The sequence below is a fragment of the Dama dama genome, unplaced genomic scaffold (genome assembly GCF_033118175.1).
Source record: "Dama dama isolate Ldn47 unplaced genomic scaffold, ASM3311817v1 ptg000094l, whole genome shotgun sequence".
NCBI lineage: Eukaryota > Metazoa > Chordata > Mammalia > Artiodactyla > Cervidae > Dama > Dama dama.
The window spans coordinates 2,226,016-2,239,506 of record NW_026870909.1 but is presented as its reverse complement, the minus strand read 5'-3'; positions in this window follow the sequence as shown (position 1 = coordinate 2,239,506).

Here is a 13,491-nt window from a genome sequence, read left to right as displayed (position 1 = left end):
TGACCCTTGGTGGGGCTGTAACCCCGGAGGCAGGAATATCTGGGCAAGGCTGGCCAGGGGCTGGGGCCCTGATGGGTCCTGCCCCTGGCCTGTGGGGCCTCTGAGCACAACCGGCCCTCTCCCACTGGAAGACCTCCTCAGCTGCCTCCAAAGGCCGGTTTGCAAGCACTCCCGCCCACTGTTCCCACCAAGCACGCAAAATGCTCCTAAGCCCGGGAGAAAAGCGCTTCGGGGTGGTGCTCTCTCCCGGCCCTTGCCCCTGAGCCTGGGGGCCAGGCATGGGGTCCACACTCCCAGGCCAAGGCAGAACGACATGCACACGTCTGTTCCTGCCCCCTACACCGGCAGAGAGCTCGGGGGAGCCAGAGTCTGTCAGGCAGCTGCTGGGTTGGCCGCCTGTGTGGGAAGGGGCAGAGCCGCCCTAGGGGCAAGTTGGGCCTCTTGCTCTCCCTGCTGCCCTGAGGCTACTGGGCCACAGACGTCTTGGGCATCCAGCCCCTTACTGGTCCCTTCCCTCTGACGAGGCCCTCTGAGCTCCAGCACCTTGCAGTGTGGAGACAGCCCCTGCCAGCAACCTCCGCTCCAAGGAGGCCTCAACCGAGGCCTAGGCCCAGGGGAAAGGCACCAGCGGGGATGAGCCAGGGGAGGCGCCCGAGCATGTCTGGACCCAGTCCCCGCAGCCTGCCCCTTGGTGGGGCTGTACCCCCGGAGGCCAGGAAGGTCTGGGCAAGGCTGGCCAGGGGCAGGGGCCCTGCTGGGTCCTGCCCCTGGCCTGTGGGGCCTCTGAGCACAACCGGCCCTCTCCCACTGGAAGACCTCCCTGGCTGCCTCCAAAGGCCGGTTTGCAAGCGCTCCCGCCCACTGTTCCCAGCAGGCGCGCACAGTGCTCCCAAGCCCGGGAGAAAAGCACTTCGGGGTGGTGCTCTCACCGGGCCCTTGCCCCTGAGCCTGGGGGCAATGCAGGGGGAACACACTCCCAGGCCAAGGCAGAACCACATGCACACGTCTGTTCCTGCCCCCTGCACTGGCAGAGAGCGCAGGGGAGCCAGAGTCTGTCAGGCAGCTGCTGGGCTGGCCGCCTGTGTGGGAAGGGGCAGAGCCGACCTAGGGGCAAGTTGGGCCTCTTGCTCTCCCTGCTGCCCTGAGGCTGCTGGGCCAAAGTGTTCTTGGGCATCCAGCCCTTTGCTGGTCCCTTCCCTCTGACGAGGCCCTCTGAGCTCCAGCACCTTGCAGTGTGGAGACAGCCCCTGCCAGCAACCTCCTCTCCAAGGAGGCCTCAACCGAGGCCTAGGCCCAGGGAAAAGGCACCAGCGGGGATGAGCCTGGGGAGGCGCCCGGGCATGTCTGGACCCAGTCCCCGCAGCCTGCCCCTTGGTGGGGCTGTACCCCCGGAGGCAGGAAGGTCTGGGCAAGGCTGGCCAGGGGCAGGGGCCCTGCTGGGTCCTGCCCCTGGCCTGTGGGGCCTCTGAGCACAACCGGCCCTCTCCCGCTGGAAGACCTCCCCGGCTGCCTCCAAAGGCCGTTTTGCAAACACTCCCGCCCACTGTTCCCACCAGGCGCGCAAAATGCTCCCAAGCCCGGGAGGAAAGCGCTTCGGGGTGGTGCTCTCTCCCGGCCCTTGCCCCTGAGCCTGGGGCCAGGCAGTGGATCCACACTACCAGGTCAAGGCAGAACCACATGCACACGTCTGTTCCTTCCCCCTCCACCGGCAGAGAGCTGGGGGGAGCCAGAGTCTGTCAGGCAGCTGCTGGGCTGGCCGCCTGTGTGGGAAGGGGCAGAACCGACCTAGGGGCAAGTTGGGCCTCTTGCTCTCCCTGCTGCCCTGAGGCTGCTGGGCCAAAGAGGTCTTGGGCATCCAGCCCCTTGCTGGTCCCTTCCCTCTGACGAGGTCCTCTGAGCTCCAGCACCTTGCAGTGTGGAGACAGCCCCTGCCAGCAACCTCCTCTCCAAGGAGGCCTCAACGAGGCCTAGGCCCAGGGAAAAGGCACCAGCGGGGATGAGACTGGGGAGGCGCCCGGGCATGTCTGGACCCAGTCCCCGCAGCCTGCCCCTTGGTGGTGCAGTACCCCCGGAGGCCAGGAAGGTCTGGGCAAGGCTGGCGAGGGGCAGGGGCCCTGCTGGGTCCTGCCCCTGGCCTGTGGGGCCTCTGAGCACAACCGGCCCTCTCCCACTGGAAGACCTCCCCGGCTGCCTCCAAAGGCCCGTTTGCAAGCACTCCCGCCCACTGTTCCCACCAAGCACGCAAAATGCTCCCAAGCCCGGGAGAAAAGCGCTTCGGGGTGGTGCTCTCTCCGGGCCCTTGCCCATGAGCCTGGGGGCCAGGCAGGGGGAACACACACCCAGGCCAATGCAGAACGACATGCACACGTCTGTTCCTGCCCCCTACACCAGCAGAGAGCTCGGGGGAGCCAGAGACTGCCAGGCTGCTGCTGGGCTGGCTGCCTGTGTGGGACGGGGCAGAGCCGACCTAGGGGCAAGTTGGGCCTCTTGCTCTCCCTGCTGCCCTGAGGCTGCTGGGCCAAAGTGGTCTTGGGCATCCAGCCCTTTGCTGGTCCCTTCCCTCTGACGAGGCCCTCTGAGCTCCAGCACCTTGCAGTGTGGAGACAGCCCCTGCCAGCAACCTCCTCTCCAAAGAGGCCTCAACCGAGGCCTACGCCCAGGGGAAAGGCACCAGCGGCGATGATCCTGGGGAGGCGCACGGAAATGTCTGGACCCAGTCCCCGCAGCCTGCCTCTTGGTGGGGCAGTACCCCCGGAGGCCAGGAAGGTCTGGGCAAGGCTGGCCAGGGGCAGGGGCCCTGCTGCGGCCTGCCCCTGGCCTGTGGGGCCTCTGAGCACAACCGGCCCTCTCCCACTGGAAGACCTCCCCGGCTGCCTCCAAAGTCCTGTTTGCAAACACTCCCGCCCGCTCTTCACGCCAGGCTCACACAATGCTCCCAAGGCCGGGAGAAAAGCGCTTCGGGGTGGTGCTCTCTCCGGGCCCTTGCCCCTGAGCCTGGGGGCAAGGCAGGGGGAACACACTCCCAGGCCAAGGCAGAACCACATGCCCACGTCTGTTCCTGTCCACTGCACTGCCAGAGAGCTTGGGGGAGCCAGAGTCTGTCAGGCAGCTGCTGGGTTGGCCGCCTGTGTGGGAAGGGGCAGAGCCGCCCTAGCGGCAAGTTGGGCCTCTTGCTCTCCCTGCTGCCCTGAGGCTGCTGGGCCAAAGAGGTCTTGGGCATCCAGCCCCTTGCTGGTCCCTTCCCTCTGACGAGGCCCTCTGAGCTCCAGCACCTTGCAGTGTGGAGACAGCCCCTGCCAGCAACCTCCTCTCCAAGGAGGCCTCAACCGAGGCCTAGGCCCAGGGGAAAGGCACCAGCGGGGATGAGCCTGGGGAGGCGCCCGGGCATGTCTGGACCCAGTCCCCGCAGCCTGCCCCTTGGTGGGGCTGTAACCCCGGAGGCAGGAATGTCTGGGCAAGGCTGGCCAGGGGCTGGGGCCCTGCTGGGTCCTGCCCCTGGCCTCTGGGGCCTCTGAGCACAACCGGCACTCTCCCGCTGGAAGACCTCCCCGTCTGCCTCCAAACGCCGGTTTGCAATCACTCCAGCCCGCTGTTCCCGTTAGGCCCGCACAATGCTCCCAAGCCCGGGAGAAAAGCGCTTCGGGGTGGTGCTCTCTCCGGGCCCTTGCCCCTGAGCCTGGGGGCCAGGCAGGTGATCCACACTCCCAGGCCAAGGCAGAACCACATGCACACGTCTGTTCCTGCCCCTGCACCGGCAGAGAGCTCGCGGGAGCCAGAGTCTGTCAGGCAGCTGCTGGGCTGGCCGCCTGTGTGGGAAGGGGCAGAGCTGACCTAGGGGCAAGTTGGGCCTCTTGCTCTCCCTGCTGCCCTGAGGCTGCTGGGCCAAAGAGGTCTTGGGCATCCAGCCACTTGCTGGTCCCTTCCATCTGACGAGGCCCTCTGAGCTCCAGCACCTTGCAGTGTGGAGACAGCCCCTGCCAGCAACCTCCTCTCCAAGGAGGCCTCAACCGAGGCCTAGTCCCAGGGAAAGGCACCAGCGGGGATGAACCTGGGGAGGCGCCCGGGAATGTCTGGACCCAGTCCCCGCAGCCTGCCCCTTGGTGGGGCAGTACCCCCGGAGGCCAGGAAGGTCTGGGCAAGGCTGGCCAGGGGCAGGGGCCCTGCTGGGTCCTGCCCCTGCCCTGTGGGGCCTCTGAGCATGACCGGCCCTCTCCCGCTGGAGACCTCCCCGACTGCCTCCAAAGGCCGGTTTGCCAACACTCTCGCCCGCTGTTCCCGCCAGGCACGCACAATGCTCCCAAGCCCGGGAAAAAAGCGCTTCGGGGTGGTGCTCTCTCCGGGCCCTTGCCCCTGAGCCTGGGGGCAATGCAGGGGGAACACACTCCCAGGCTAAGGCAGAACGACATGCACACGTCTGTTCCTGCCCCCTACACCGCCAGAGAGCTCGGGGGAGCCAGAGTCTGCCAGGCAGCTGCTGGGCTGGCGGCCTGTGTGGGAAGGGGCAGAGCCGACCTAGGGGCAAGTTGGGCCTCTTGCTCTCCCTGCTGCCCTGAGGCTACTGGGCCACAGACGTCTTGGGCATCCAGCCCCTTACTGGTCCCTTCCCTCTGACGAGGCCCTCTGAGCTCCAGCACCTTGCAGTGTGGAGAGAGCCCCTGCCAGCAACCTCCTCTCCAAGGAGGCCTCAACCGAGGCCTAGGCCCAGGGGAAAGGCACCAGCGGGGATGAGCCAGGGGAGGCGCCCGAGCATGTCTGGACCCAGTCCCCGCAGCCTGCCCCTTGGTGGGGCTGTACCCCCGGAGGCCAGGAAGGTCTGGGCAAGGCTGGCGAGGGGCAGGGGCCCTGCTGGGTCCTGCCCCTGGCCTGTGGGGCCTCTGAGCACAACCGGCCCTCTCCCACTGGAAGACCTCCCCGGCTGCCTCCAAAGGCCGGTTTGCAAGCGCTCCCGCCCACTGTTCCCAGCAGGCGCGCACAGTGCTCCCAAGCCCGGGAGAAAAGCACTTCGGGGTGGTGCTCTCACCGGGCCCTTGCCCCTGAGCCTGGGGGCAATGCAGGGGGAACACACTCCCAGGCCAAGGCAGAACCACATGCACACGTCTGTTCCTGCCCCCTGCACTGGCAGAGAGCGCAGGGGAGCCAGAGTCTGTCAGGCAGCTGCTGGGCTGGCCGCCTGTGTGGGAAGGGGCAGAACCGACCTAGGGGCAAGTTGGGCCTCTTGCTCTCCCTGCTGCCCTGAGGCTGCTGGGCCAAAGAGGTCTTGGGCATCCAGCCCCTTGCTGGTCCCTTCCCTCTGACGAGGCCCTCTGAGCGCCAGCACCTTGCAGTGTGGAGACAGCCCCTGCCAGCAACCTCCTCTCCAAGGAGGCCTCAACCGAGGCCTAGGCCCAGGGGAAAGGCACCAGCGGGGATGAGACTGGGGAGGCGCCCGGGCATGTCTGGACCCAGTCCCCGCAGCCTGCCCCTTGGTGGGGCTGTAACCCCGGAGGCAGGAAGGTCTGGGCAAGGCTGGCCAGGGGCAGGGGCCCTGCTGGGTCCTGCCCCTGGCCTGTGGGGCCTCTGAGCACAACCGGCCTTCTCCCACTGGAAGACCTCCCCGGCTGCCTCCAAAGGCCGGTTTGCAAGCACTCCCGCCCACTGTTCCCACCAAGCACGCAAAATGCTCCCAAGCCCGGGAGAAAAGCGCTTCGGGGTGGTGCTCTCTCCGGGCCCTTGCCCATGAGCCTGGGGGCCAGGCAGGGGGAACACACACCCAGGCCAATGCAGAACGACATGCACACGTCTGTTCCTGCCCCCTACACCGGCAGAGAGCTCGGGGGAGCCAGAGACTGCCAGGCAGCTGCTGGGCTGGCTGCCTGTGTGGGACGGGGCAGAGCCGATCTAGGGGCAAGTTGGGCGTCTTGCTCTCCCTGCTGCCCTGAGGCTGCTGGGCCAAAGTGTTCTTGGGCATCCAGCCCTTTGCTGGTCCCTTCCCTCTGACGAGGCCCTCTGAGCTCCAGCACCTTGCAGTGTGGAGACAGCCCCTGCCAGCAACCTCCTCTCCAAGGAGTCCTCAATCGAGGCCTAGGCCCAGGGGAAAGGCACCAGCGGGGATGAGCCTGGGTAGGCGCCCGGGCATGTCTGGACCCAGTCCCCGCAGCCTACCCCTTGGTGGGGCAGTACCCCCGGAGACCAGGAAGGTTTGGGAAAGGCTGGCCAGGGGCAGGGGACCTGCTGGGTCCTGCCCCTGGCCTGTGGGGCCTCTGAGCACATCCGGCCCTCTCCCGCTGGAAGACCTCCCCGGCTGCCTCCAAAGGCCGGTTTGCCAACACTCACGCCCACTCTTCCCACCAAGCGCGCACAATGCTCCCAAGCCCGGGAGAAAAGCGCTTCAGGGTGGTGCTCTCTCCGGGCCCTTGCCCCTGAGCCTGGGGGCAAGGCAGGGTGTCCACACTCCCAGGCCAAAGCAGAACCACATGCACACGTCTGATCTGCCCCCTGCACCGGCAGAGAGCTCAGGGGAGCCAGAGTCTGTCAGGCAGCTGCTGGGCTGGCCGCCTGTGTGGGAAGGGGCAGAGCCGCCCTAGGGGCAACTTGGGCCTCTTGCTCTCCCTGCTGCCCTGAGGCTACTGGGCCAAAGACGTCTTGGGCATCCAGCCCCTTACTGGTCCCTTCCCTCTGACGAGGCCCTCTGAGCTCCAGCACCTTGCAGTGTGGAGACAGCCCCTGCCAGCAACCTCCTCTCCAAGGAGGCCTCAACCGAGGCCTAGGCCGAGGGGAAAGGCACCAGCGGGAATGAGCCTGGGGAGGCGCCCGGGCATGTCTGGACCCAGGCCCCACAGCCTGCCCCTTGGTGGGGCAGTACCCCCGGAGGCCAGGAAGGTCTGGGCAAGGCTGGCCAGGGACAGGGGCCCTGCTGTGTACTGTCCCTGGCCTGTGGGGCCTCTGAGCACAACCGGCCCTCTCCCGCTGGAATACTTCCCCAGCTGCCTCCAAAGGCCGGTTTGCAAGCGCTCCCGCCCACTGTTCCCAGCAGGTGCGCACAGTGCTCCCAAGCCCGGGAGAAAAGCACTTCGGGGTGGTGCTCTCACCGGGCCCTTGCCCCTGAGCCTGGGGGCAATGCAGGGGGAACACACTCCCAGGCCAAGGCAGAACCATATGCACACGTCTGTTCCTGCCCCCTGCACTGGCAGAGAGCGCAGGGGAGCCAGAGTCTGTCAGGCAGCTGCTGGGCTGGCCGCCTGTGTGGGAAGGGGCAGAGCCGACCTAGGGGCAAGTTGGGCCTCTTGCTCTCCCTGCTGCCCTGAGGCTGCTGGGCCAAAGAGGTCTTGGGCATCCAGCCCCTTGCTGGTCCCTTCCCTCTGACGAGGCCCTCTGAGCTCCAGCACCTTGCAGTGTGGAGACAGCCCCTGCCAGCAACCTCCTCTCCAAGGAGGCCTCAACCGAGGCCTAGTCCCAGGGGAAAGGCACCAGCGGGGATGAGACTGGGGAGGCGCCCGGGCATGTCTGGACCCAGTCCCCGCAGCCTGCCCCTTGGTGGGGTTGTAACCCCGGAGGCAGGAAGGTCTGGGCAAGGCTGGCCAGGGGCAGGGGCCCTGCTGGGTCCTGCCCCTGGCCTGTGGGGCCTCTGAGCACAACCGGCCATCTCCCACTGGAAGACCTCCCCGACTGCCTCCAAAGGCCGGTTTGCAAGCACTCCCGCCCACTGTTCCCACCAAGCACGCAAAATGCTCCCAAGCCCGGGAGAAAAGCGCTTCGGGGTGGTGCTCTCTCCGGGCCCTTGCCCATGAGCCTGGGGGCCAGGCAGGAGGAACACACACCCAGGCCAATGCAGAACGACATGCACACGTCTGTTCCTGCCCCCTACACCGGCATAGAGCTCGGGGGAGCCAGAGACTGCCAGGCTGCTGCTGGGCTGGCTGCCTGTGTGGAACGGGGCAGAGCCGACCTAGGGGCAAGTTGGGCCTCTTGCTCTCCCTGCTGCCCTGAGGCTGCTGGGCCAAAGTGTTCTTGGGCATCCAGCCCTTTGCTGGTCCCTTCCCTCTGACGAGGCCCTCTGAGCTCCAGCACCTTGCAGTGTGGAGACAGCCCCTGCCAGCAACCTCCTCTCCAAGGAATCCTCAATCGAGGCCTAGGCCCAGGGGAAAGGAACCAGCGGGGATGAGCCTGGGGAGGCGCCCGGGCATGTCTGGACCCAGTCCCCGCAGCCTGCCCCTTGGTGGGGCTGTAACCCCGGAGGCAGGAACGTCTGGGCAAGGCTGGCCAGGGGCTGGGGCCCTGCTGGGTCCTGCCCCTGGCCTCTGGGGCCTCTGAGCACAACCGGCACTCTCCCGCTGGAAGACCTCCCCGTCTGCCTCCAAACGCCGGTTTGCAACCACTCCAGCCCGCTGTTCCCGTTAGGCCCGCACAATGCTCCCAAGCCCGGGAGAAAAGCGCTTCGGGGTGGTGCTCTCTCCGGGCCCTTGCCCCTGAGCCTGGGGGCCAGGCAGGTGATCCACACTCCCAGGCCAAGGCAGAACCACATGCACACGTCTGTTCCTGCCCCCTGCACCGGCAGAGAGCTCGCGGGAGCCAGAGTCTGTCAGGCAGCTGCTGGGCTGGCCGCCTGTGTGGGAAGGGGCAGAGCTGACCTAGGGGCAAGTTGGGCCTCTTGCTCTCCCTGCTGCCCTGAGGCTGCTGGGCCAAAGAGGTCTTGGGCATCCAGCCCCTTGCTGGTCCCTTCCCTCTGACGAGGCCCTCTGAGCTCCAGCACCTTGCAGTGTGGAGACAGCCCCTGCCAGCAACCTCCTCTCCAAGGAGGCCTCAACCGAGGCCTAGTCCCAGGGAAAGGCACCAGCGGGGATGAACCTGGGGAGGCGCCCGGGAATGTCTGGACACAGTCCCCGCAGCCTGCCCCTTGGTGGGGCAGTACCCCCGGAGGCCAGGAAGGTCTGGGCAAGGCTGGCCAGGGGCAGGGGCCCTGCTGGGTCCTGCCCCTGGCCTGTGGGGCCTCTGAGCACAACCGGCCCTCTCCCACTGGAAGACCTCCCCGGCTGCCTCCAAAGGCCGGTTTGCAAGCACTCCAGCCCACTGTTCCCAGCAGGTGGGCACAATGCTCCCAAGCCCGGGAGAAAAGCGCTTCGGGGTGGTGCTCTCACCGGGCCCTTGCCCCTGAGCCTGGGGGCAATGCAGGGGTTCCACACTCCCAGGCCAAGGCAGAACCACATGCACACGTCTGTTCCTGCCCCCTGCACCGGCAGAGAGCTCAGGGGAGCCAGAGTCTGTCAGGCAGCTGCTGGGCTGGCCGCCTGTGTGGGAAGGGGCAGAGCCGACCTAGGGGCAAGTTGGGCCTCTTGCTCTCCCTGCTGCCCTGAGGCTGCTGGGCCAAAGAGGTCTTGGGCATCCAGCCCCTTTCTGGTCCCTTCCCTCTGACGAGGCCCTCTGAGCTCCAGCACCTTGCAGTGTGGAGACAGCCCCTGCCAGCAACCTCCTCTCCAAGGAGGCCTCAACCGAGGCCTAGGCCCAGGGGAAAGGAACCAGCGGGGATGAGCCTGGGGAGGCGCCCGGCCATGTCTGGACCCAGTCCCCTCAGCCTGCCCCTTGGTGGGGCTGTACCCCCGGCGGCCAGGAAGGTCTGGGCAAGGCTGCCAGGGGCAGGGACACTGCTGGGTCCTGCCCCTGGCCTGTGGGGCCTCTGAGCACAACCGGCACTCTCCCTCTGGAAGACCTCCCCGTCTGCCTCCAAAGGCCGGTTTGCAAGCACTCCAGCCCGCTGTTCCCGCCAGGCAAGCACAATGCTCCCAAGCCCGGGAGAAAAGCGCTTCGGGCTGGTGCTCTCTCCGGGCCCTTGCCCCTGAGCCTGGGGGCCAGGCAGGGGGAACACACTCCCAGGCCAAGGCAGAACGACATGCACACGTCTGTTCCTGCCCCCTACACCGGCAGAGAGCTCGGGGGAGCCAGAGACTGCCAGGCTGCTGCTGGGTTGGCCGCCTGTGTGGGAAGGGGCAGAGCCGCCCTAGGGGCAAGTTGGGCCTCTTGCTCTCCCTGCTGCCCTGAGGCTGCTAGGCCAAAGAGGTCTTGGGCATCCAGCCCCTTGCTGGTCCCTTCCCTCTGACGAGGCCCTCTGAGCTCCAGCACCTTGCAGTGTGGAGACAGCCCCTGCCAGCAACTTCCTCTCCAAGGAGGCCTAAACCGAGGCCTAGGCCCAGGGGAAAGGCACCAGCGGGGATGAGCCTGGGGAGGCGCCCGGGCATGTCTGGACCCAGTCCCCGCAGCCTGCCCCTTGGTGGGGCAGTACCCCCGGAGGCCAGGAAGGACTGGGAAAGGCTGGCCAGGGGCAGGGGACCTGCTGGGTCCTGCCCCTGGCCTGTGGGGCCTCTGAGCACATCGGGCCCTCTCCCGCTGGAAGACCTCCCCGGCTGCCTCCAAAGGCCGGTTTGCCAACACTCCCGCCCACTGTTCCCACCAGGCGCGCACAATGCTCCCAAGCCCGGGAGAAAAGCGCTTCGGGGTGGTGCTCCCACCGGGCCCTTGCCCCTGAGCCTGGGGGCAATGCAGGGGTTCCACACTCCCAGGACAAGGCAGAACCACATGCACACGTCTGTTCCTGCCCCCTGCACCGGCAGAGAGCTCAGGGGAGCCAGAGTCTGTCAGGCAGCTGCTGGGCTGGCCGCCTGTGTGGGAAGGGGCAGAGCCGACCTAGGGGCAAGTTGGGCCTCTTGCTCTCCCTGCTGCCCTGAGGCTGCTGGGCCAAAGAGGTCTTGGGCATCCAGCACTTTGCTGGTCCCTTCCCTCTGACGAGGCCCTCTGAGCTCCTGCACCTTGCAGTGTGGAGACAGCCCCTGCCAGCAACCTCCTCTCCAAGGAGGCCTCAACCGAGGCCTAGTCCCAGGGAAAGGCACAAGCGGGGATGAACCTGGGGAGGCGCCCGGGAATGTCTGGACCCAGTCCCCGCAGCCTGCCCATTGGTGGGGCAGTACCCCCGGAGGCCAGGAAGGTCTGGGCAAGGCTGGCCAGGGGCAGGGGCCCTGCTGGGTCCTGCCCCTGGCCTGTGGGGCCTCTGAGCACAACCGGCACTCTCCCACTGGAAGACCTCCCCGGCTGCCTCCAAAGGCCGGTTTGCAAGCGCTCCCGCCCACTGTTCCCGCCAGGCACGCACAATGCTGCAAAGCCCGGGAGAAAAGCGCTTCGGGCTGGTGCTCTCTCCGGGCCCTTGCCCCTGAGCCTGGGGGCAATGCAGGGGTTCCACACTCCCAAGCCAAGGCAGAACCACATGCACACGTCTGTTCCTGCCCCCTGCACCGGCAGAGAGCTCAGGGGAGCCAGAGTCTGTCAGGCAGCTGCTGGGCTGGCCGCCTGTGTGGGAAGGGGCAGAGCCGACCTAGGGGCAAGTTGGGCCTCTTGCTCTCCCTGCTGCCCTGAGGCTGCTGGGCCAAAGAGGTCTTGGGCATCCAGCCCCTTGCTGGTCCCTTCCCTCTGACGAGGCCCTCTGAGCTCCAGCACCTTGCAGTGTGGAGACAGCCCCTGCCAGCAACCTCCTCTCCAAGGAGGCCTCAACCGAGGCCTAGGCCCAGGGGAAAGGAACCAGCGGGGATGAGCCTGGGGAGGCGCCCGGCCATGTCTGGACCCAGTCCCCGCAGCCTGCCCCTTGGTGGGGCTGTAACCCCGGAGGCCAGGAAGGTGTGGGCAAGGCTGCCAGGGGCAGGGACACTGCTGGGTCCTGCCCCTGGCCTGTGGGGCCTCTGAGCAGAACCGGCACTCTCCCGCTGGAAGACCTCCCCGTCTGCCTCCAAAGGCCGGTTTGCAAGCACTCCAGCCCGCTGTTCCCGCCAGGCACGCACAATGCTGCAAAGCCCGGGAGAAAAGCGCTTCGGGCTGGTGCTCTCTCCGGGCCCTTGCCCCTGAGCCTGGGGGCCAGGCAGGGGAACACACTCCCAGGCCAAGGCAGAACGACATGCACACGTCTGTTCCTGCCCCCTACACCGGCAGAGAGCTCGGGGGAGCCAGAGACTGCCAGGCTGCTGCTGGGTTGGCCGCCTGTGTGGGAAGGGGCAGAGCCGCCCTAGGCGCAAGTTGGGCCTCTTGCTCTCCCTGCTGCCCTGAGGCTGCTGGGCCAAAGACGTCTTGGGCATCCAGCCCCTTACTGGTCCCTTCCCTCTGACGAGGCCCTCTGAGCTCCAGCACCTTGCAGTGTGGAGACAGCCCCTGCCAGCAACCTCCTCTCCAAGGAGGCCTCAACCGAGGCCTAGGCCCAGGGGAAAGGCATCAGCGGGGATGAGACTGGGGAGGCGCCCGGGCATGTCTGGATCCAGTCCCCGCAGCCTGCCCCTTGGTGGGGCTGTAACCCCGGAGGCAGGAATGTCTGGGCAAGGCTGGCCAGGGGCTGGGGCCCTGATGGGTCCTGCCCCTGGCCTGTGGGGCCTCTGAGCACAACCGGCCCTCTCCCACTGGAAGACCTCCTCAGCTGCCTCCAAAGGCCGGTTTGCAAGCACTCCCGCCCACTGTTCCCACCAAGCACGCAAAATGCTCCTAAGCCCGGGAGAAAAGCGCTTCGGGGTGGTGCTCTCTCCCGGCCCTTGCCCCTGAGCCTGGAGGCCAGGCATGGGGTCCACACTCCCAGGCCAAGGCAGAACCACATGCACACGTCTGTTCCTGCCCCCTACACCGGCAGAGAGCTCGGGGGAGCCAGAGTCTGTCAGGCAGCTCCTGGGTTGGCCGCCTGTGTGGGAAGGGGCAGAGCCGACCTAGGGGCAAGTTGGGCCTCTTGCTCTCCCTGCTGCCCTGAGGCTACTGGGCCAAAGACGTCTTGGGCATCCAGCCCCTTACTGGTCCCTTCCCTCTGACGAGGCCCTCTGAGCTCCAGCACCTTGCAGTGTGGAGACAGCCCCTGCCAGCAACCTCCTCTCCAAGGAGGCCTCAACCGAGGCCTAGGCCCAGGGGAAAGGCACCAGCGGGGATGAGCCTGGGGAGGCGCCCGGCCATGTCTGGACCCAGTCCCCCCAACCTGCCCCTTGGTGGGGCAGTACCCCCGGAGGCCAGGAAGGTCTGGGCAAGGCTGGCCAGGGGCAGGGGCCATGCTGGGTCCTGCCCCTGGCCTGTGGGGCCTCTGAGCATGACCGGCCCTCTCCCGCTGGAGACCTCCCCGACTGCCTCCAAAGGCCGGTTTGCCAACACTCGCGCCTGCTGTTCCCGCCAGGCACGCACAATGCTCCCAAGCCCGGGAAAAAAGCGCTTCGGGGTGGTGCTGTCTCCGGGCCCTTGCCCCTGAGCCTGGGTGCAATGCAGGGGGAACACACTCCCAGGCCAAGGCAGAACCACATGCACACGTCTGTTCCTGCCCCCTGCACCGGCAGAGAGCTCCGGGGAGCCAGAGTCTGCCAGGCAGCTGCTGGGCCGGCGGCCTGTGTGGGAAGGGGTAGAGCCGACCTAGGGGCAAGTTGGGCCTCTTGCTCTCCCTGCTGCCCTGAGGCTGCTGGGCCAAAGAAGTCTTGGGCATCCAGCCCCTTGCTGGTCCCTTCCCTCTGATGAGGCCCTCTG